The 23,616-nt window shown below is 50.9% G+C and overlaps 1 pseudogene; it reads left to right on the top strand.

The window, feature by feature from the left end:
• LOC120926518 overlaps positions 1–22,880 on the top strand; it is a 574,555-nt pseudogene extending 551,675 nt beyond the window's left edge.
• The last annotated feature ends 736 nt before the right edge of the window (positions 22,881–23,616 follow it).

Below are 23,616 nucleotides of genomic sequence, written 5' to 3'. Positions count from 1 at the left end.
TTATTGATCCGCAAGCAAGAGTCTCATGGATACATACAAACCACAACACATTCATAAATAAAAGGATAAAGGCATGCAGGGTTTGGGGTGCATTATGTACAGAGTGCAGGGTTTGGGGTGCATTATGTACAGAGTGCAGGGTTTGGGGTGCATTATGTACAGAGTGCAGGGTTCTGGAATGAGCTATGTACAGAGTGCAGGGTTCTGGAATGAGCTATGTACAGAGTGCAGGGTTTGGGGTGCATTATGTACAGAGTGCAGGGTTCTGGGATGAGCTATGTACAGAGTTCAGGGTTTGGGGTGCATTATGTACAGAGTGCAGGGTTTGAGGTGCATTATGTACAGAGTGCAGGGTTTGGGGTGCATTATGTACAGAGTGCAGGGTTTGGGGTGCATTATGTAGATCAGAGAGGGGGAAGGGCTTCCTCCATTTTCTTGTAGATCAGAGAGGGGGAAGGGCTTCCTCCATTTTCTTGTAGCTCAGAGATTTAATCTTCCTGTAATGACACTTCTCATTGTTTAGAAGAAATGTGTCCATCGATGAATATCTCTCTTTGCTGTCTCTCTCTCTGTGCATGTTTTTCTCCTCTCTGTCTCCCTCTCTCTGCTGTCTCTCTTTGCCTGTCTATGTGCCTGTCTCTCTGTCTGTCTCTCTCTGTGCCCCATGTCTCTCTCTGTTACTCTCTCTGTGCCTCTCTCTCTCTCTTTGCCTCTCTGCCGACTATCTCTGTGCCTGTCTCTCTTTCTGTGCCTGCCTCTCTCTCTCTCTCTCTGTGCCCGCCTCTCTCTCTGTGCCTGCCTCTCTCTCTCTCTCTGTGCCCGCCTCTCTCTCTGTGCCTGCCTCTCTCTCTCTCTCTGTGCCCGCCTCTCTCTATGCCCGTCTCTCTCTGTGCCTGTCTCTCTCTCTGTGCCCGTCTCTCTCTCTCTCTCTATGTGCCTGTCTATCTCTCTCTCTGTGCCCGCCTCTCTCTCTGTGCCCATCTCTCTCTCTGTGCCCACCTCTCTCTCTGTGCCCATCTCTCTCTCTTTGTGCCCGTCTCTCTCTCTGTGCCCGTCTCTCTCTCTCTCTCTGTGCCTGTCTATCTCTCTCTCTCTGTGCCTGCCTCTCTCTCTGTGCCCGCCTCTCTCTCTGTGCCCATCTCTCTCTCTGTGCCCGCCTCTCTCTCTGTGCCCATCTCTCTCTCTCTGTGCCCGTCTCTCTCTCTCTGTGCCTGCCTCTCTCTCTGTGCCTGCCTCTCTCTCTGTGCCCGTCTCTCTCTCTGTGTCTGCCTCTCTCTCTGTGCCCACCACTCTCTCTGTGCCCACCTCTCTCTCTGTGCCTGCCTCTCTCTCTCTGTGCCCGCCTCTCTCTCTGTGCCCACCTCTCTCTCTTTGTGCCTGTCTCTCTCTCTCTGTGCCTGCCTCTCTCTCCGTGCCCGCCTCTCTCTGTTCCTGTCTCTCTCTCTGTGCCCACCTTTCTCTCTCTGTGCCTGCCTCTCTCTCTCTGTGCCCGCCTCTCTCTGTTCCCGTCTCTCTCTCTGTGCCTGTCTCTCTCTCTCTCTCCCTCCCTGTCTCACCATACCTCCCAATTTTTGAACTCCTGAATGAGGGACACTTGAGGAAGGAAGAAACCTTGTATAGCGTGTCACAGCAAATGTGGGTGTGGTCAAACTTCTAACAGTGGGAGGGGCTTAAGGGGCGTCATTAAACAAAACTCAGGCTTCCTTGTACCTATAAAATATGCTTTTATTATTGATCCGCAAGCAAGAGTCTCATGGATACATACAAACCACAACACATTCATAAATAAAAGGATAAAGGCATGCAGGGTTTGGGGTGCATTATGTACAGAGTGCAGGGTTTGGGGTGCATTATGTACAGAGTGCAGGGTTTGGGGTGCATTATGTACAGAGTGCAGGGTTTGGGGTGCATTATGTACAGAGTGCAGGGTTTGGGGTGCATTATGTACAGAGTGCAGGGTTCTGGGATGAGCTATGTACAGAGTGCAGGGTTTGGGGTGCATTATGTACAGAGTGCAGGGTTTGGGGTGCATTATGTACAGAGTGCAGGGTTTGGGGTGCATTATGTACAGAGTGCAGGGTTCTGGAATGAGCTATGTACAGAGTGCAGGGTTCTGGAATGAGCTATGTACAGAGTGCAGGGTTTGGGGTGCATTATGTACAGAGTGCAGGGTTCTGGGATGAGCTATGTACAGAGTTCAGGGTTTGGGGTGCATTATGTACAGAGTGCAGGGTTTGGGGTGCATTATGTACAGAGTGCAGGGTTTGGGGTGCATTATGTACAGAGTGCAGGGTTTGGGGTGCATTATGTAGATCTTGTAGATCAGAGAGGGGGAAGGGCTTCCTCCATTTTCTTGTAGCTCAGGGATTTAATCTTCCTGTAATGACACTTCTCATTGTTTAGAAGAAATGTGTCCATCGATGAATATCTCTCTTTGCTGTCTCTCTCTCTGTACATGTTTTTCTCCTCTCTGTCTCCCTCTCTCTGCTCTCTCTCTCTCTGCTGTCTGCTTTGTTCATCATTTTTCCAAAACGATGGTGTGTGGGCAACGTCGTTTTTAATGATGAAGTTGGAAAAACGTTGTTTTCTTTCCTGAGAAAAAACGATTGTGTGTACGCGGCATAAGAGTCTGGTGGTGTGATCCCCTCCTCCCCCCCCTCGTACTCGGAGTTCTAAGAGTCTGGTGGTGTGATCCCCTCCCCCCTCGTACTCGGAGTTCTAAGAGTCTGGTGGTGTGATCCCCCTCCCCCCCTCGTACTCGGAGTTCTAAGAGTCTGGTGGTGTGATCCCCCTCCCCCCTCGTACTCGGAGTTCTAAGAGTCTGGTGGTGTGATCCCCCTCCCCCCCTCGTACTCGGAGTTCTAAGAGTCTGGTGGTGTGATCCCCTCCCCCCTCGTACTCGGAGTTCTAAGAGTCTGGTGGTGTGATCCCCCTCCCCCCCTCGTACTCGGAGTTCTAAGAGTCTGGTGGTGTGATCCCCCTCCCCCCCTCGTACTCGGAGTTCTAAGAGTCTGGTGGTGTGATCCCCTCCCCCCTCGTACTCGGAGTTCTAAGAGTCTGGTGGTGTGATCCCCCTCCCCCCCTCGTACTCGGAGTTCTAAGAGTCTGGTGGTGTGATCCCCTCCCCCCTCGTACTCGGAGTTCTAAGAGTCTGGTGGTGTGATCCCCTCCCCCCCTCGTACTCGGAGTTCTAGGAGTCTGGTGGTGTGATCCCTGCCCCCCTCGTACTCGGAGTTCTAAGAGTCTGGTGGTGTGATCCCTGCCCCCCTCGTACTCGGAGTTCTAAGAGTCTGGTGGTGTGATCCCCTCCCCCCTCGTACTCGGAGTTCTAAGAGTCTGGTGGTGTGATCCCCTCCCCCCTCGTACTCGGAGTTCTAAGAGTCTGGTGGTGTGATCCCCTCCCCCCCTCGTACTCGGAGTTCTAGGAGTCTGGTGGTGTGATCCCTGCCCCCCTCGTACTCGGAGTTCTAAGAGTCTGGTGGTGTGATCCCCTCCCCCCTCGTACTCGGAGTTCTAAGAGTCTGGTGGTGTGATCCCCTCCCCCCTCATACTCGGAGTTCTAAGAGTCTGGTGGTGTGATCCCCTCCCCCCTCGTACTCGGAGATCTAAGAGTCTGGTGGTGTGATCCCCCCCCCTCGTACTCGGAGTTCTAAGAGTCTGGTGGTGTGATCCCCTCCCCCCTCGTACTCGGAGATCTAAGAGTCTGGTGGTGTGATCCCCTCCCCCCTCATACTCGGAGTTCTAAGAGTCTGGTGGTGTGATCCCCTCCCCCCTCGTACTCGGAGATCTAAGAGTCTGGTGGTGTGATCCCCTCCCCCCCCCTTGTACTCAGAGTTCTAAGAGTCTGGTGGTGTGATCCCCTCCCCCCTCGTACTCGGAGATCTAAGAGTCTGGTGGTGTGATCCCCTCCCCCCTCGTACTCGGAGTTCTAAGAGTCTGGTGGTGTGATCCCCTCCCCCCCCTTGTACTCAGAGTTCTAAGAGTCTGGTGGTGTGATCCCTGCCCCCCTCGTACTCGGAGTTCTAAGAGTCTGGTGGTGTGATCCCCTCCCCCCTCGTACTCGGAGTTCTAAGAGTCTGGTGGTGTGATCCCCTCCCCCCTCGTACTCGGAGATCTAAGAGTCTGGTGGTGTGATCCCCTCCCCCCTCGTACTCGGAGTTCTAAGAGTCTGGTGGTGTGATCCCCTCCCCCCTTGTACTAGGAGTTCTAAGAGTCTGGTGGTGTGATCCCCCCCCCCTCGTACTCGGAGTTCTAAGAGACTGGTGGTGTGATCCCCTCCCCCCCTCGTACTCGGAGTTCTAAGAGTCTGGTGGTGTGATCCCCTCCCCCCCTCGTACTCGGAGTTCTAAGAGTCTGGTGGTGTGATCCCCTCCCCCCCTCGTACTCGGAGATCTAAGAGTCTGGTGGTGTGATCCCCTCCCCCCCTCGTACTCGGAGTTCTAAGAGTCTGGTGGTGTGATCCCCCCCTCCCCCCTCGTACTCGGAGTTCTAAGAGTCTGGAATGTGACGGTTTGTTCCTCACAAAGATACAAAGTCATATCAGGACTTCTGGTGAAGGACTGATAAGAGCCGAGGTAACTATGGAGCGTCTCTAGAGGAAGTGAAGCAACTGAACGGAATGTTGGTGGGGGGATGGAAACCGCACTCTCGCGTTTAGCCGACTTCCTCTTTTCTCTTCGTTTTATAAAGACAAAAAGACTTTTCAGAGACTCTGGGGCTGATTTACAAAACCTTTGCGCCATGAGTTGAGGCGCGCGGCGAGGCGCAACGTACATTTTATTTACAAAACGTTTGCGCCGGTAACACAGCGCTATTCCCCAGTTACTAAAGCAATCTCGGCGCACAGGAGGGGGCGATAAGTGCGCCACTATGGACATGGTGCACGGCATCTTCAATTCAATATTAACCACTTGCTTACCGGGCACTCAAACCCCCTTCCTGCCCAGACCAATCTTCAGCGCTCTCACTCTTTGAACGACAATTGCGCGGTCATACAACAATGTACCCAAATTATTTTTTTCCCAAAAATAGAGCTTTATTTTGGTGGTATTTGATCACCTCTGCGGGGTTTTTTTTTTGTTAAAAAAAAAATTAAGACAGAATTTTAAAAAAAAAATACCAAACCGTTTTATATTTTGTTATAACATTTTGCAAATGGGAAATTTTTCTCCTTCATTGATGTACGCTGATGAGGCTGCACTGATAGGCACAAATAAGGTGGCACTGGTGGGCACTGATAAGCGGCACTGGTGGGAAATGAGAGGCGGCACTGACAATTGGCACTAATAGGTGGCACTGATAGCTGGCAGTGATGGGCACTGAGAGGTGGCAGTGATGAGCACTGAGAGGTGGCAGTGATGGGCACTGAGAGGTGGCAGTGATGGGCACTGATAGCTGGCAGTGATGGGCACTGAGAGGTGGCAGTGATGGGCACTGAGAGGTGGCAGTGATGGGCACTGATAGCTGGCAGTGATGGGCACTGATAGCTGGCAGTGATGGGCACTGAGAGGTGGCAGTGATGGGCACTGATAGCTGGCAGTGATGGGCATTGAGAGGTGGTAGTGATGGGCACTGAGAGGTGGCAGTGATGGGCACTGATAGCTGGCAGTGATGGGCACTGAGAGGTGGCAGTGATGGGCACTGATAGCTGGCAGTGATGGACACTGAGAGGTGGCAATGATGGGCAGTGATCAGCACTGGTAGGTGAGACTGATAGGCAGCACTGCTAGGCAGCACTGATGAGGCACTGACCGACACCACTGGTGGGCATTGATAGGTGGCACTTATGGGCATTGATAGGTGGCATTTACTGCACTGGTGGTCACTGGCAGGGGGTATTGGTGGGCACTAATGAGGTTGATGTGCCTCTTCCACTGGGGACCGATGTCCCTTACACAAGAGTCGGAGTCGCTGTTAGCGCGAGGAGAAAAAAAAACGATTACAGAGCTTTGTTTACATCACGTGATCAGCTGTCATTGGCTGACAGCTGATCAAGAGGTAAGGGGCCGGGACTCGGATCTGTGATCACCCGCGTCTCAGTGACTCGGCGATCACAGCGCGCGCCGTGCGTGCAAAGGGGAGGACGTCTTTTGACGGCTGGAAGTGCCAATATTATGGGGTGATGTGAGGAAGTTTAGCGCCCAAGTAACAAATATGCCCAAAATAGAACGAGAAAGTAACTTTTTCTGAACAAGCGTGAGATCAATGTAAGCCCTGCGCATGCGCATGTGCAAGCGGCTCTTGCGCTCATTCAAATACATCGGTTCACTGTGCGGCCAAAATCTTAGTAAATGTCAAGCAACGTACATGCATTTGCGTGGGTTGAACGGGCGCACCTCTAAACCGCATCCTTTTTCTGAGCGTACAACAGGGCCAGCTAGGAAAGGGGCGAGAAGAGCGCACGCCCAACCCCCTCCTGAACCATACAAGGCCACATGCACTCAACATAGCTGTCTGACTTTGGGGCATGTTGGGCTCAGCCCAATACCAACCACAAAGCACCTTGTACCCGCTAGTTTAAAGGGGGTTTCCATGTTTTGCATCCCCCCCCCCCACATACCCAGCCTAGGGTTGTGTGGAAGAGGCCCTTGTCCCCCTTAATGCGGGAACAAGGTGGTTGACTTTTAAAGGTGCCCAAGCCCCTCCTGCCCACAAGCATCCACACTAGGGTTGCCACCTTTTCTTCAAGCCAAATCTGAACACTTTGGGTGCCCCAGAAAGCGTGCCACAGAAAAATTTGGGTGTGGCATCATCACCCTGCCCCCCCCCCCAGTGATGCCGAACCTGCTCCGTGACAACTGCCCGCAGCTCCTGGATGGCAACAGATTTGTGTGTGACTATCTTGGTTACTTGGGGAGCCACAGCCCAGTCTAAATAATGTGTCTGGGTTTCAGTTCACCTTAAACCCGGACACATGATTCAAAACCCGGACTGTCAGGGTGAATCCTGGACAGGTGGCAACCCTATTCCACACCCTTTCATTAGCTGGTTTGCTGTGTTTGGCTAGGGGTTTGTTAGTGCGTGGGGGGGGGGGGGGGGTGATATTTTTTTCACATGGGGGGTTCTCAGTTTAAGCCTTTACAGACCCAAATGGCCTTGTATGTATTGGGGGGGGGGGGGGCTATTTTTTGTTTTGTGTTTTGCAGCTGCAATGTAGATTTGTAAGTTTTCATGAAAGCCGTACATCTTTGAAGCAGCATTGTGGATACATGCTACAGATACACCACTTTACAGGCAGAGTACCCCCCCCTCCCCCCCCCCCACACACAAATGGCTAGCTTTAGGGCTAGTTCACTCCATAGAGACGCAGTCCAGATGCTTTTCTGTGTGCAAGTGTTTGATGCGTTCCGGTGCGTTTATGATGCGTTTCTGATGCAGTCCGGTACTTTTTTCCACCTTCTTATTTCTTAACCTTTAGGCCGGATTCACACTAGTGCGGTGCGAATTTCAGCTCTGTTATCTCTGCAGAGAGAGAAGAGAGCTGTTCAGCCAATCAGCTGCGTTTTAGAAGAGAGGCCCGGAGCAAAGAACAGCAGACAATAGGCGCAGGGCCGGCATGACGGGGTTAACAGAAAACCCTTACAAGCCAGGGGGGAGTGGTTAGGGGAGAGGACAGTGGGAGGGGAGGAGAGGCTATAAATTCCTCCTCCCTCCTTTCCCGGGTAACACACAACGTGGGGGAGAAAAGTTCAGGTAGGCTGTGCTGCTGGGGAATCGTGTGCTCTGCCAAAAGGGTCAGGGTTACAGCCTGGGTGCCCATATCTTTGCAGTGGCGTATACTGTCACTAGCTCATGGACTTTTGCTTTCCACCGGGTATATATTGGCGGGGAGGGCAGCCCTACCGGCCCCCCCCCCCCCCCTCGGTTCACAATCACAATCACAATCTCCCGCCCCCCCCCGGGACATCCACCAGGGATATTAGCAGGGAGGGCAGCCCAACCGGGCCCCTGCCCCCCCCCCCTTCACAATAGCGCGGCGATAGCGTGTGATCACTGCAGCGCGGCTATAGCGGCCTAGCGCGGCCCCCCCCCCCCCCCCCCTTCACAATCACAATGGCCGCGGCGCCTTCGGCCTGGTGGGGTTGCCCTGCGGGGGGGATATTACCGAGCGTGGCTCTCGTGGCCCAGTAGCAGGCCCCCCCCCCCCCCCGGGCCACGCGGCGGCAAATTGGCAGGTAGGGGCCCCACCTGCCCCCCCCCCTCTCCACAGTTGCAACGGCCTTGGCGGGGGGGCCACGGTGACAACACTGGATGGGGGTGCGGGCCGGGGGGGGGGGCTCCAGGTGGCGCCCCCCCCGTTTCAATATTAACGTCCGAGTTTGTGGGCCCCGGGGACAACTCCAGGTGGGGGTGCGGTTCGGGGGGGCGGCTCAGGGGGGCTCCAAGGCGGCGGCCGGGTCCGCCTGAGGGGACGACCCGAATGTGCGGGCTCCAACCCCGGTTGTGCACCGGAGGTCCCGGAGCCTCGGCGGGGGAAAGTCTGTCCCAGCGGTGGCTATAGCCCCTCACCATCCGAGGCTAGCCACCTCCAATCCAGCCCAGGAGAAGAGTGGGCAAGGGGGAGAGAGATACGGGCTCCAACCCCGGTTGTGCACCGGAGGTCCCGGAGCCTCGGCGGGGGAAAGTCTGTCCCAGCGGTGGCTATAGCCCCTCACCATCCGAGGCTAGCCACCTCCAATCCAGCCCAGGAGAAGAGTGGGCAAGGGGGAGAGAGATACGGGCTCCAACCCCGGTTGTGCACCGGAGGTCCCGGAGCCTCGGCGGCGGGAAGTCTGTCCCAGCGGTGGCTATAGCCCCTTACCATCCGAGGCTAGCCACCTCCAATCCAGCCCAGGAGAGAGTGGGCAAGGGGGAGAGAGATACGGGCTCCAACCCCGGTTGTGCACCGGAGGTCCCGGAGCCTCGGCGGGGGGAAGTCTGTCCCAGCGGTGGCTATAGCCCCTCACCATCCGAGGCTAGCCACCTCCAATCTAGCCCAGGAGAGAGTGGGCGAGGGGGAGAGAGATAAGGCAGCGGGAGCACAGAGGCCTGGCACCCTGGACGACAAAACATAAAAAAAAAAAAAATCGGGAGTGGGTCCTGAAGGCGCAGTGGGAGTGCACGCTAGCGCTGGGCCATCAGCCGGTAGGCCCGAGGTGCCTAGTGGGCCGTCATTCTGTTACAGATGTGCGTTCGTGGACCGGTCGGAGGGGGAGCTGTCGGGCTCAGAGGAGGCGGTCGTATCAAGGACGGCGTCAACATCGAGGGAGACGTGCCGGTCGGCTGCTGGGATTGCTTCCAGTCAGTCCGGTAAGGGGATTTCAGCTATTACTTTTGCAATTCAGTATTAGGGGTATCTGTGGGTTGGGGGCCGAGGGAAGGGGGCCCGGGTGATGTTGTAGGTGCCCGCAGTGGCGGGGGGGGTGACAGTGGGGGGGGGCTAGGGCCCATGGCGGAAAATGAGGTGGATGACTCGGGTGTGGCAACGATTTTGGTTGTGGTTGGAGGCCTTGGGGAGCGAGCTACAGGGGAGGGACAAAACCCGCCGGGGGCTCGGCGGCAGCTGGGGTGCCGGAGGGTGGCGGTAACTTAGCCATGTGGCAACCCGGGGGTCACCATTAAGCGAGCAGCCAGGCCTGCGGTTTGGGGGGCACTGGCTGTCAGTGTAAGGTGGGTAGCGGCGAAACTTTGGGGGTTCCTCTTCCCGCTGTATTAAGGCAAGGTAGGGGCGTCACGCAGATCTTTCCGGGGGGAGGGAGTACGCAGGCGATGGGTAAAAGGATGCGACAAATTATAGGTGGGGGCCCGGCAGGGTGGTTGCTCAACTGCTAGGGAGGGGTTTCGCAGGGGGTTTTTCAGTGGTCCGGGTTCGTTGTCCGGGGGTTCCCCCGGAGGTACGGACCTTTGCGTGCCGGGCTACATCTCCTCAGAGCGGTTTCGGGTGCCTGGGGATGGAAGGGACACTGGGTTGTATGAGGGGCCCGTTTCACCCCCCCCCCCTACTCTTGTGTGGGGTTGGTAGTTTCCCCATTGGGGGTGGTACCGAAGGAAAAGCCGGACAATCGCAGGCTCATTCTCATTCATCGTCTTTCAAGTACAAGGGGGGGGGCGGTCGATGGGGCCATCGACGCGGGGGATCGTACGGTGTTACACATCATTCGTGGCGGCAGGTGATGGGTAGGCAGTGTGGTCGGAGGACCTGGGTGGCTATGTTGTACACCTAGGCGGCCTTTCGGCTTTGCCAGTACACCCGGGCAGCTTTAGGCTGTTGGGTTGTCCGGGAGAAGGGGAGAGCTACGTGGATAAGTGGGCTGCTGGGTTGCCCCGGCTCCTGTGCGCTATCTAACAACTTCTCGGCTTTTGCCCAGCTGGGTCGCGCAGCTGGGGTGTTTGGTTGGCCATGAGGGGTCGGCATGGTGGTAAGGTTTGCGTCCTGTTGGTGCCCAAACTAACGGGGGGACCCGGGTTGTGCGGGCAATCCTTGGGCATGGTCAGCGATTCTGAGACACGGAAAGGCAGGTTGCCGCCGGATAGTGGAAGGCTCACAGCGAAGATTAAGGGGACAGTAGGGTTGAGGAAGGTTCACCCCAAGGCGCTGCAGTCGCTCTTGGGGGAAGACTTGCCTTTGCGGGCTAGGTGCGGTGGGGGAAAGGTCACGGGTAGGACCTGCTGGTGCACTCCTCCTTTTTTGTTTTGTGTGGTAGTCTGTTAACGACAGGGCCTTGTGGTCCGAGACGGTCAGCCTCTTGGACATAGAGCTGCTTATGGATGGGGGCGAGGAGCAAGGGTTTAGGATCATCTTTCGGGGGAAGGGGTGTGCTTGCTATTTTCCGCAGTCCGGGTTGGCGGTGGAGTTTTTCTCGAGGTATCTGAGCTGTTTTCAGGTGGTGTTGGCAGTTGAGTTTTGGGGGTGCGGCTTCCCGGGACAGGAAAGTCTGTTCAACGGGGCAAAGTTGGGGGTGGTACAAAAGAGGGTGATGGGGTCTGGTGTCCTCCCCTCAGTTACTCGTCTCCGGCGACATGGGGCTGCGCTGTTTACGAAAGGTTATTTTGTGTACGCGGTGTTTTGCTGGGAGTGGACATGGTAGTGGTGTACTCCTTTCAGTGGGACGGGTTTTCGAGAGTGGGTACATAGGCGGATGAGCATGGGGCCCCGTGTACTGAGGGGCTGTGGAGTTTTTAGTTGACTCGTCCTGGGCGGTACGTAGAAGGTCTGGTTGGGTGGCAGACTATGGTTTGGGAGTCAGAGGTGTAGCTGTTGGGACCGGAGGTACAGGTTCTGGTTCGGTGTGATTGGTCCAGGTACGGGGAGGCTGGGATGTCACAGTTGGTATTGGATAAGAAAAGTTGGCGAGGCGGCATTCTTGTTTTGGGGTGCAAGGTTGTCCGGATTTTACTGAGGTTTTGGGTGCGGTTAGGGCTCAAGGTTGAAGGAAGCAGAGGCGTTGTATGTATGCACGTAGCCCGGTTCCGTTCTTACATCTTTAGAGGTGTCTATGGAGAAAGTGGGGGACATCGTGTCCGTCCCGGTATGGGGTTGCGTTGTTCCGTGTAGTGTTTTCTCTGGCTATTTTTGCAGCATTTAGGGTGATCGGGTGGTTAGCCCCCTCCAACGGAGGGTCAAGGCGGCATGTTGAGGTGGACGTGGGGTGGGGCATAGGACGGGGCCACACTGGTTCCCGCAGATCCAAAATGGATCATAAGGGGAAGGGCAAGTCAGTGCAGGCGCTCACTGTTTTTGGTTCGGACTTCTGCCCAGTCGGGTTGGTGCGGTAAGTCCCGCAGGCACGCCCGTAGGTGGGCGGTTTCATTCTTGTTGCATAAGAATGGGGGATCCATGGTCGCGGTACCGGGGGTGGTAGTGTTTAGGAAATGTTGGGGGGCATTGGGCCTCGTGTAGAAGGAATTCTCGGCACATTCCTTTGTAGTGGGGGCAGCGACAGAGGCTGCGCGTATGGGCGTGATGAGGCAATAGTTAAGAGGATGGGCAGGTGCAGGTCGTGTAGGTTGAGTGGATGTAAGACCACAATGGCTGGTGGCCTGGCACAAGGGTCTTTAGTATTGTTTTATAGTTGGTTGTAGAGATGACTCACGGTTTTCCTGGTACAGTACTAGGATTGGTCTGTATTGTGGGGCACCCCTACGGGTATTGGGGGGCAAGTGTAGCATGTTCGGCGAAGGGTCCACAGCTGTGGGCCGCAAGACTACAGACTCAGGTGCGTTGGTCGCCGTTCCCGGGAATGTGGTGGAGTAGAGTTATACCGGAGGGGCACAGGTTTGGACCACCGGATGTACGGTTTCCCCAGTTGTGGGGAAAGGATTTAGGGGTGAGGTCAATGCTGGATGGCGCGGGGGAAGCTTTATATTTTGGTCGGGACTTTATGAATAGGGCATCATAAAGGATGGCCAGGTTAGTGGAGGGGGTGAACAGAGCACAGAGGAAGATTAACAGAGATGTAGTGGGGGGCACTGCGGGCAGTGGTCGTATCTGAGCCAGCTTGGCAGCCTTAGGCCTATGACCAGAGGTCAGGCACCGCAGCGCCAAAAGGAAAATGTGGTTGGTGAATGGAAACGGGGGGCCTGGTGGTCAGGCATCCGGAGTTGGAGAGGTCTAAATGGGGATACATTAGGGGTGATGGAGTTCACCACTCGGACGTGGGTATAGATATGGGGGTGTTGCACCCGTAATACGGGGTACAGCAAGCATTGAGGTTGTGGAGGTGCGCCCAAAGGCAAGGTGTTACCTTTGGGTGCTGGTGGCGGGTGTTTGGACTTTGCAGGGGAAGAAATTACCCCAAATATGGACGCCATTACCCAGAGGTGGTATGGGTTCTGAAGGGGTGTTATTTGCCAGTCTACCAAGGTGTAAGAAATTACCCCAAATATGGGCGCCATTACCCAGAGGTGGTATGGGTTCTGAAGGGGTGTTATTTGCCAGTCTACCAAGGTGTAGCTGGAATGTTGGTTAATGGGGGCACTGCGGTCAGTGGTCGTCTCTGAGTCAGTTTGTCGGCTTGAGGCCTATGACCAAAGGTTAAGTACCGCAGTGCCAAAAAGGTTATAACGTTAAAAGGTTTACAGGTTGGTGTTAGTGCTGCCTGCAAAGTCCAGCACTAGTATGAGAAGAACTGTTTTCTCAGGAATTATATGGTTTATATATGTTATTTATTACTTGAAGTATTTAAAATAAAGTAGGCTGCTACGGCCAGTTTTACTCCAAGTTACAGTGGTGGTCTCATTATTATTAAAGGTTTAAGGGGGAGTATAAACAGTGGGTCTTAGCAGTAAAGGTTGTATCTGGGATACCATAGTCAAGAGAGGCCCGGAGCAAAGAACAGCAGACAATAGGCGCAGGGCCGGCATGACGGGGTTAACAGAAAACCCTTACAAGCCAGGGGGGAGTGGTTAGGGGAGAGGACAGTGGGAGGGGAGGAGAGGCTATAAATTCCTCCTCCCTCCTTTCCCGGGTAACACACAACGTGGGGGAGAAAAGTTCCCACCCACCCTCCCCTTTTTTGTTATGGGCTTGCTGATAGTGGTGTTGATGGGTTGTGAGAAATGTGTTTGTTTTGGGTGCTTTCCTTGTGTTGGTTTCGCTTTCTGCGGGTACGAGTTTCATGCTGTCGTGGCAGTGGTGGGGGTTTGGATTTTGCTGGAGAAGAAATTACCACAAATATGGACGCCATTACCCAAAGGTGGTATGGGTTCTGAAGGGGTGTTATTTGCCAGTCTATCAAGGTGGAAGAAATTACCCCAAATATGGACGCCATTACCCAGAGGTGGTATGGGTTCTGAAGGGGTGTTATTTGCCAGTCTACCAAGGTGTAAGAAATTACCCCAAATATGGGCGCCATTACCCAGAGGTGGTATGGGTTCTGAAGGGGTGTTATTTGCCAGTCTACCAAGGTGTAGCTGGAATGTTGGTTAATGGGGGCACTGCGGTCAGTGGTCGTCTCTGAGTCAGTTTGTCGGCTTGAGGCCTATGACCAAAGGTTAAGTACCGCAGTGCCAAAAAGGTTATAACGTTAAAAGGTTTACAGGTTGGTGTTAGTGCTGCCTGCAAAGTCCAGCACTAGTATGAGAAGAACTGTTTTCTCAGGAATTATATGGTTTATATATGTTATTTATTACTTGAAGTATTTAAAATAAAGTAGGCTGCTACGGCCAGTTTTACTCCAAGTTACAGTGGTGGTCTCATTATTATTAAAGGTTTAAGGGGGAGTATAAACAGTGGGTCTTAGCAGTAAAGGTTGTATCTGGGATACCATAGTCATGTAAATTTGGAGACCTGGGAGAGGGGCGGGGGAGGGGTGAAGTGTATTGAGCTGAATGAGAGGAATCCTGAAGAGAAATGAACACATGTGCGAATCAGATGCGTGCCCATAGAAGATAATGGGCCTGAATTTGCATCTGAGCCGCACCGCAATGCCTAGAAAACGCACATGTTTTTTCGGCAATGCGCTGTGCAAATGCATCGCACATATGTGAACCAGCCTCATTGAAATCAATGTATTTTATAATGTTATGCGAATTGGATGCGGTTTAAGCCGCAACCAATTCGCATAGTTGTGAACCCGGCCTTAGGGCCAGTTTACACCAGACGCAGTTCTGTGTGCTTTTTTTTCTGCACTAAATGCATGCACAGGCCTAGATTCACGTACGGCCGCTCTACGTTGCACAGGCATAGCGTACCGTATTTACGCTATGCCTCCGCAACTTAGAGAGGCAAGTGCTGTATTCACAAAGCACTTGCGTCCTAAGTTACGGCGGCGTAGCGTAAATGGGCCGGCGTAAGGGCGCATAATTCAAAGTAGGCTGGTAGGGGGCGTGTTGTATTTAAATAAGGGTTGACCCATGTAGATGCATGGCCGAACGAACGGCGCATGCGCGCGCATGCTCAGTATCGCGTCATATTTACACCCAAAGATAACGTCGGCTCAATGCCTGTGACGTGAACGTAACTTACGCACAGCCATATTCGCGTACGACTTGCGCAAACGACGTAAAAAGATACGCTTGTTCCGATGTCCATACCTTGCATGGGCTGCGCCACCTAGAGACATGCTTTATCTTTACGCCGGCGTATGTCTTACGTAAACGGCGTAACTAATTGCGACGGGCGTACATACGTTCGTTAATCGGCGTATCTTGCTCATTTACATATTCGATGCAGAAATCAAGGAAGCGCCACCTAGCGGCCAGCGTAATTATTGCACCCCAAGATACGACGGCGTTAGAGACTTACGCCCCTCGTATCTGGGCCAAATCTATGCGTAACTGATTCTATGAATCAGGCGCATCGATACGACGACGGCCATTCAGACTTACGACTATCTGGAGATACGCCGTAGTAAAAGTCTTTATAAATCTGGGCCATAGTGTTTTCCATGTATTGCAATGGCTCCAGTTCACGCCAAGCAGTCAGTTTCCATAGAGAGGGGGTGGGGCCAGGTCACGGCTCCATGTCTGAATGGACACACGGAGCTGCGGCTCGTCCTGGGGTGCCCCCATAGCAAGCTGCTTGGTGTGGAGACACTCAACAGGAGGGGGGAGGAGCCCGGAGCAGTGAAGAGGGACCAGAGAAGAGGAGGATCTGGACTGCTCTGAAAATCCAACTACACAAAAAATAAATAAAAAAATAGGACTTTAGTATTACATTAAAATGTACAGATCTAAAGTCTATGGGACTCGAACATAAAAAATCAAAAGTGCTCATTCTAACCACTTCAGCCCCGGACCATTTTGCTTGTCAATGACCGGACACTTTTTGCGATTCGGCACTACGTCGCTTTAACTGACAATTGCGCGGTCGTGCGACGTGGCTTCCAAACAAAATTGACGTCCTTTTTCCCCACAAATAGAGATTTCTTTTGGTGGTATTTGATCACCTCTGCGTTTTTTTTTTTTGCGCTATAAACAAAAATAAAGCGTCAAATTTGAAAAAAATAAATACTTTTTGCTATAATAAATATCCCCCAAAAATATATAAACAACTTATTTTTTTCCTCAGTTTAGGCCGATACAAATTATTCTACATATTTTTCATTAAAAAAAATCGCAATAAGCGTTTATTGATTAGTTTGCGCAAAGGTTATAGCGTTTACAAAATAGGGGATAATTTTATGGCGGCGATCAGCGATTTTTATCAGTACTGTGACCTTATGGCGGACACATCGGACACTTTTGACACATTTTTTGGGACCATTGTCATTTTTATAGCGATCAGTGCTATAAAAATGCATTGATTACTGTAAAAATGTCACTGGCAGTGAAGGAGTTAACACTAGGGGGCGAGGAAGGGGTTAATTATGTTCCCTCATTGTGTTCTAACTGAAGGGGGGTGGGACTGACTAGGGGAAATGACAGATCGCTGTTCATACATTGTATGAACATGCGATCAGTCATTTCTCCCCCTGACAGGTTTACACACACAGCTCCCGGTTCACACTCTGTAAAGAGCGATCGCGGGTGCCCGGTGGTGATCGTGCCCTGCCAGGGACGTGCGCAGCACCAGGGGCGATCAGGGAGCGTGTGCGACCCTCCGGCGGCGCGCGCGTGCCCCTAGTGGCTAATATGCAAAACCACGTAATAGTCGTACCGAGTCGACCTGCCGCTGGTTGGCAAGCAGTTAAAGGCTAATATGCAAATTATTGTCATAAAAAGTCGGGTCCTGCCCCAGGGGAGTGTTTGGGGACCCGGGTCCTGCCCCAGGGGAGTGTTTGGGGACCCGGGTCCTGCCCCAGGGGAGTGTTTGGGGACCCGGGTCCTGCCCCAGGGGAGTGTTTGGGGACCCGGGTCCTGCCCCAGGGGAGTGTTTGGGGACCCGGGTCCTGCCCCAGGGGAGTGTTTGGGGACCCGGGTCCTGCCCCAGGGGAGTGTTTGGGGACCCGGGTCCTGCCCCAGGGGAGTGTTTGGGGACCCGGGTCCTGCCCCAGGGGAGTGTTTGGGGACTCGGGTCCTGCCCAGGGGAGTGTTTGGGGACCCGGGTCCTGCCCCAGGGGAGTGTTTGGGGACCCGGGTCCTGCCCCAGGGGAGTGTTTGGGGACCCGGGTTGCCATGTGTCTTTTTAAATTCCCTTTCGCTGAAAAGTTTTCTCCCTAATGTGTGGTCACCAGTCCGGTATTTGTGAAATCATCTCCCCTCCCCCGTCTCTTCTCCAGAGAGAATAAGTTCAGAGCTCACAACCTTTCCTCATCACTAATATCCTCCATTCCTCCTCCAGACCCTTTATTAGCTTTGTTGCCCTTCTCTGTACTCTCTCCATTTCCAGTACATCCTTCCTGAGGACTGGCGCCCAGAACTGGACGGCATACTCCAGGTGCGCCCGGACCAGAGTCTTGTAGAGGGGAGAATTATTGTTTTATCTCTGGAGTTGATCCCCTTTGTAATGCCAATATTCTGTATCCTTTGTTAGCAGCAGCTGAGCCTATCATCTACTAGGACCCCCAGGTCATTTTCCATCCTAGATCCCCCCAGAGGTTCTCCCCCAGTGTATAGATTGCATCATATTTTTGCCACCCAAATGCACTATTTTAAATTTTTCTCATTGAACCTCATTTGCCATGTAGTTGCCCCCCCCCCCCCGCCCATTAATTTGTTCAGATCTTCTTGCAAGGTTTCCACATCCTGCAGAGAAGTTATTGCCCTGCTTAGCTTAGTATTGTCCACAAATACAGAGATTGAACTGTGTACCCCTCCTCCAGGTTGTTTAACAACAAATTAAACAGGATTGGTCCCAGTACAGAACCCTGGGGGACCCCACTACCCACCCCTGACCACCCCGAGCACTCCCTATTTAACACCACCCTCTGAACTCGCCCTTGTAGCCAGTTTTCAATCCATGTACTCACCCTACGGTCCATGTACTCACCCTATGGTTCATGTACTCCATGTACTCACCCTATGGTCCATGTACTCACCCTATGGTCCATGTACTCACCCTATGGTCCATGTACTCACCCTATGGTTCATGTACTCCATGTACTCACCCTATGGTCCATGTACTCACCCTATGGTCCATGTACTCACCCTATGGTTCATGTACTCCATGTACTCACCCTATGGTCCATGTACTCACCCTATGGTCCATGTACTCACCCTATGGTCCATGTACTCACCCTATGGTTCATGTACTCCATGTACTCACCCTATGGTCCATGTACTCACCCTATGGTCCATGTACTCACCCTATGGTCCATGACAACTGAACTTTTTTTGTACAGTAAGGCCCGGATTCACAGACAGCAGAGCACATTAATGAAGCCGTAGCGTATCTCCTGTACGCTATGCCGACGCAGCGCAGAGATGCAAGTATGGAATTCACAAAGGACTTGGTTTCCTAGGCGTAAGCCAGTGTAGGTGGAAGTGGGCGTGAGCCATGCAAATGAGGCTTGACCCCATGCAAATGATGGGCCGAGCGCCAGACAGATACGTATAACGAACGGCGCATGCGCCGTCCCGTGGACACATCCCAGTGTGCATGCTCAGAATCACGTTGGAACTACTCCCTAAGAAACGTCGGATCACTGCCTATGGCGTGAACGTAACATACGCCTAGTCATATTCACGTCCAACGTAAACTACGTAAAATACGCTGGCTTGTGTTCCCTTTGCATGGATGCTGCTGAGTTACACCACCTTTATGGGGCATAACTTTACGCCGGACGATGACTTTACGCGCACTGAGTCTGGCGGACAAAAAAAGTGAATCGCCGTATCTCCCTCATTTGCATATTGGAATAGAAAATCAATGGGAGCGCCACATGCGTCCAGCGTAAATATGCGCCCACTCTACGTCGGCGTAGGCAAGTTACGTCGGTGGGATGAAGCCTGTTTTTAGGCGTATCTTAGTTTGTGAGTCCGGCGCATAGATACGACGGCGCATATTTGCACTTACGCGGCGTATCTGGAGATACGTTGGCGCAAGTGCTTTGTGAATCCGGGCCTAAATGTTTAGGGTGAACTGTGTCAAATGCTTTAGCAAAATCCAGATACACCACGTCTACGGGCCTTCCTTTACCTAGATGGCAACTCACCTCCTTATAGAAGGTTAATAGATTGATTTGGTAAGAACGATTCTTCATGAATCCATGCTGATTACTGCTAATGATACCGTTCTCATTACTAAAATCTTGTATATAGTCCCTTATCATCCCCTCCAAGAGCTTACATACTATTGATGTTAGGCTAACTAGCCTGTAATTCCCAGGGATGTATTTTGGCCCTTTTTAAAATATTGGTGCTACATTGGCTTTTCTCTTTGTTTGGGTGGGTGTGTATGATCAGATGTTTGGGGGGGTGTATGATGAGATGTTTGGGGGTGTGTATGGGGAGATGTTTGGGGGTGTGTGTATGATGAGATGTTTGGGGGTGTGTATGATGAGATGTTTGGGGGTGTGTGTGTATGATGAGATGTTTGGGGGTGTGTATGACGAGATGTTTGGTTGGTGTGTGTATAGTGAGATGTTTGGGGGTGTGTATAATGAGATGTTTGGGGGTGTGTGTATGAGGAGATGTTTGGGTGTGTGTATGATGAGATGTTTGGGGGTGTGTATGATGAGATGTTTGGGGGTGTGTATGATGAGATGTTTGGGGGTGTGTGTGTATGATGAGATGTTTGGGGGTGTGTGTATGATGAGATGTTTGGGGGTGTGTGTATGGGGAGATGTTTGGGGGTGTGTATAATGAGATGTTTGGGGGTGTGTGTATGAGGAGATGTTTTGGGGGTGTGTATGGGGAGATGTTTGGGGGTGTGTGTATGATTAGATGTTTGGGGGTGTGTATGGGGAGATGTTTGGGGGTGTGTGTATGATGAGATGTTTGGGGGTGTGTATGGGGAGATGTTTGGGGGTGTGTATGATGAGATGTTTTGAGGGTGTGTATGATGAGATGTTTGGGGGTGTGTATGATGAGATGTTTGGGGGTGTGTATGGGGAGATGTTTGGGTGTGTGTATGATGAGATGTTTGGGGGTGTGTGTATGATGAGATGTTTGGGGGTGTGTATGGGGAGATGTTTGGGGGTGTGTATGATGAGATGTTTGGGGGTGTGTATGGGGAGATGTTTGGGGGTGTGTGTATGATGAGATTTTTGGGGGTGTGTATGATGAGATGTTTGGGGGTGTGTGTATGATGAGATGTTTGGGGGTGTGTATGATGAGATGTTTGGGGGTGTGTATGATGAGATGTTTGGGGGTGTGTATGATGAGATGTTTAGGGGTGTGTATGATGAGATGTTTGGGGGTGTGTATGGGGAGATGTTTGGGGGTGTGTGTATGATGAGATGTTTGGGGGTGTGTATGGGGAGATGTTTGGGGGTGTGTATGATGAGATGTTTGGGGGTGTGTATGGGGAGATGTTTGGGGGTGTGTATGATGAGATGTTTGGGGGTGTGTATGTAAAAGCTGCACACAGTACACATAAACACTTGTTAGGCACATATTTAACCCCTTGATCAGCCTAGATGTTACCCCCTTCCTACACACTGTCATTGGTACGGTGACAGTGCATATTATTAGCACTAATCACTGTATTAGTGTCACTGGTGATGTCAGTGGCAGTTAGTTCCCCCCAGTGTCAGTTAGTGCCAGATTGCTCCCCACCCCGCTATAAGTCAGTGATCACCGCCATTACTAGTATAAAAAAAAAATACTAATAACATTTCCAATATATCCTATAGTTTTATAGACAGTATAACTTTTACACAGACCAATCAATACGCACCATTTGGGATATTTTTTTTTTTTTTTTTTACCAAAGAAATGTAGCAGAAGACATTTTGTCCAAAATTTATAAAGAGGTTTTATTTTTTTATAGGATATGTTTTATAGCAGAAAGTAAAAAAAAATATATTGTTTTTTTAAATGTCTGTCTTTTTTTTGTTTATATAATTGTCAGTAAAAGTAGCGCAGTGTCACATAGCCAAAATGGCCTGGTCACTGAGGGGGTAAAACTTTGCGGAGCTGAAATGGTTAATTAAAAAAATATATATATAATGATGTACATATTCTTTCTATAAATACAAAATATTTAACAATGAACATTAAAAATAGAAAGCAACTTTATTCAGCCCTTTATATAAAATTCTGATTTCTTTTTTTTCTTGTACAGGTGGATTGAGGAACCAAGTTTTCTATCATGTTGGACTTCATCAATACAACAAAGTCACATGGGAAGTGAAGCCATATGGGTGTCTGAAGTGACTGAAAGTCTTTATCACAATTCACTGGAGGATTCACACAGGACACAAGTCATATCCGTGTTCTAAAAGTCATACATGTTTTGGATCCTCTTCATCATCGATCCCGCCTCAGAGGACAACAGGAGAGAAGCCATTTCAGTGTTCTGGAAGTGACAATGGCTTTACAGTAAAGTCCAACCCATGTATACATAAGAGAAGTCATTTCCAGCTATCTCTTGTTTGGAATGTGACAAGAGTTTAACATTGGAGGCAAAACATATCGGACACCAGAAGGTTCACACTGGAAAGAAGTTATATCAGTGCTGTGAATGTGACAAAGCTTTTAATATAGCAAGAAACCTTATCAACCACCAGATGATGCATACTGGAAAGAAGCCATATCAGTGTCCTGAATGTGATAAAGCTTTTACAGTGAAGGGAAAGTTTATCACACACCAGATGGTTCACACTGGAGAGAAGCCATATCAGTGTTCTGAATGTGTCAAAGCCTTTTTAACCAAGGCTACGCTTATCCAACACCTGAGAATTCACACTGGAGAGAAGCCATATCAGTGTTCTGAATGTGAAAAAGTCTTTACACATCAGTCACATCTTATCAGACACCAGGGGATTCACTCTGGAGACACATCATATGAGTGTTCTGAATGTGTCAAAGCTTTTTTAACCAAGACAGAGCTTATCATACACCAGAGGGTTCACACTGGAGAGAAGCCATATCTGTGCTCTGAATGTGACAAAGCTTTTACAAAGAGGGAACACCTTATCAAACACCAGAGGATTCACACTGGAGAGAAGCCATATCGGTGTTCTGAATGTGACAAAGCTTTTACAAAGATGGAACACCTTATCAGACACCAGATGATTCACACTGGAGAGAAGCCATATAAATGTTCTGAATGTGACAATGTTTTTAATCAGAAAGCTAATCTTAACAGTCACCAGAAGATTCACACTGGAGACAAGCCGAATGAGTGTTCTGAATGTGGAAAAACGTTTACAACCAAGAGAGGGCTTATCATACACCAGATGATTCATACTGGAGAGAAGCCATATCAGTGTTCTGAATGTGAAAAATCTTTTAAAACCAAGAGAGATATTATCTCACACCAGAAGGTTCACACTGGCGAGAAGCCATTTCAATGTTCTGAATGTGACAAAGCTTTTAAAACCAAGAGCGAAATTATCTCACACCAGAGGGTTCACACTGGCGAGAAGCCATTTCAATGTTCTGAATGTGACAAAGCTTTTACACAGAAGTCCATTTTTATCTCGCACCAGGTGATTCATACTGGGGAGAAGCCATATCCATGTTCTGAATGTGAAAAAGCTTTTAATCATAGGTCAAATCTTATCAGACACCAGAGGGTTCACATTGGAGAAAAGCAATTAATGCTCTGAATGTGACAAAGCTTTTACAGCTAATGCCGGACTAATGTATCACCAAAGGATTCAGCTTCAGAGAGGTAACTCTGGAAGAAGGAGGAATATTAAAGAAGTTGTAGGGGTCCCATTAGTTTCACATTCACCAATGTCATCCCACAAGATAGGAAAGAAGTGAAAAAATAAAATGCTACTTAAAAAAACAAAAATCTGTGAGCAGACTGAAATGTGATGATCATATTCTTTTACCCAGATTCACGTAGCTGTGCCTTACTTTAGGCGGGCGTAGCGCATCTCATATACGCTACACCGCCGTAAGTTAGAGAGGCAAGTACAGTATTCACAAAGAACTTGCATTCTAAGTTACGGTGGCTTGGGTAAATGGGCCGGCGTAAGCATGCGTAATTCAAAGTACGCTGTAGTGGGCGTGTTGTATGGTAATGAATTGTGACCTCACGTAAATGACGCGCCGAACGAACGGCGCATGCACCGTCCATGAACGTATCCCAGTGTGCATGCTCAAAATCACATCGCAAATAGTCAATGCTTTTGACGTGAACGTAAATTACGGCCAGCCCCATTCACGGATGAGTTACGCAAACAACGTAAAACGTGAAAAATTTGACGCTGTTCCGACGTCCATACTTAACATTGGCTGCGCCATCTTTTTGGTGGTTTATCTTTACGCCTGAAAACGCCTTACGTAAACGGCGCATCTTTACTGCGACGGGCGTGCGTACGTTCGTGAATAGGCGTATCTTGCTGATTTACATATTCTAGGCGTAAATCACCGTATACGCCCCTAGCGGCCAGCATAAATAGACAGCTAAGATACGACTGCGTAGGAGACTTACACCGGTCGTATCTTAGCAACATTTAAGCGTATCTCAGTTTGAGCATACGCTTAAATATACGACGGCGCGGATTTGGAGTTACGACGGCACGGATTCGGAGTTACGACGATACGCCATCGTAACTGTACCTGAATCCAGCTATTTGAGTTTATTTCTTATCTCCATCAAGCACACATCTAGAAGGCTTGTGAATATTTTAACTTTTG

This window comes from Rana temporaria, chromosome 2 (assembly GCF_905171775.1).
Source record: "Rana temporaria chromosome 2, aRanTem1.1, whole genome shotgun sequence".
Taxonomy (NCBI): domain Eukaryota; kingdom Metazoa; phylum Chordata; class Amphibia; order Anura; family Ranidae; genus Rana; species Rana temporaria.
The sequence above is the reverse complement of the archived record's forward strand: the minus strand, read 5'-3'. Positions and strand labels throughout refer to the sequence as shown.